This window comes from Triticum dicoccoides, chromosome 2A, assembly GCF_002162155.2.
Source record: "Triticum dicoccoides isolate Atlit2015 ecotype Zavitan chromosome 2A, WEW_v2.0, whole genome shotgun sequence".
Lineage (NCBI taxonomy): Eukaryota > Viridiplantae > Streptophyta > Magnoliopsida > Poales > Poaceae > Triticum > Triticum dicoccoides.
The window spans coordinates 425,181,141-425,181,895 of NC_041382.1; positions in this window are offsets into that span (position 1 = coordinate 425,181,141).

Genomic DNA, 755 nt, shown 5'->3' on the forward strand with positions numbered 1-755 from the left:
GGATTCCTTTCGTGCCGACACGAGGGAGGAGGGGGGCTGCTAGCTACTTTGCACTTTGATAGGTGAACCTCGGTTGAGGGGGAGGGGGCATGCATTCATAGCTTAGGATTCCCTTCGTGCCGACAGGAGGGGGGGGTGGTGGGCGCAAGCAATACCGTGCGCTTTGCGAGAGAGGTGCCACATCGAAGTTGCATTTGGTATTTGAAAAACAAACCATACTTTTGATACATAAATTTGGTCCACATGCAAGTGTGTTCGTGTTCTAACCCTCTCCCACGTCATTTTTCGCCAAATTTATGAACATTAGACATGTAGGATAACGCAACAGACACAGTTCATTCAAACTAATCGCGTGCCACGTCGGTGCACCTGTCACGCACACATCCGCACAGTACATTGGGCTCCACGAGGCTCCCCCTCTCAAAAATATCTACCCGCCTCGAGGGTTTTTCTATTTCATAGCACACGGTTGTTATCTCCGGACAGTGTGCGATGTTTCTTGTTCCCAATCCCGCTTGCATCCCTAGAAAATATCTGCCCGCCTCGAGGGCTTTTCTGTTTCATAACACACGGTTGTTATCTCCAGACCGTGTGCGATGCACTATCATCAAAATTTTCAATAGCCCGGCATTTCACTCCCGCCTTTGACTCCCGCGTAGTAAAATTTTCAGTACCCGCGTCATTTCCTCAAACACCGCCCCTCCACACACACATACACACACACCAAAACCTCCTTGGGCGTGCGCGCGTGTGCG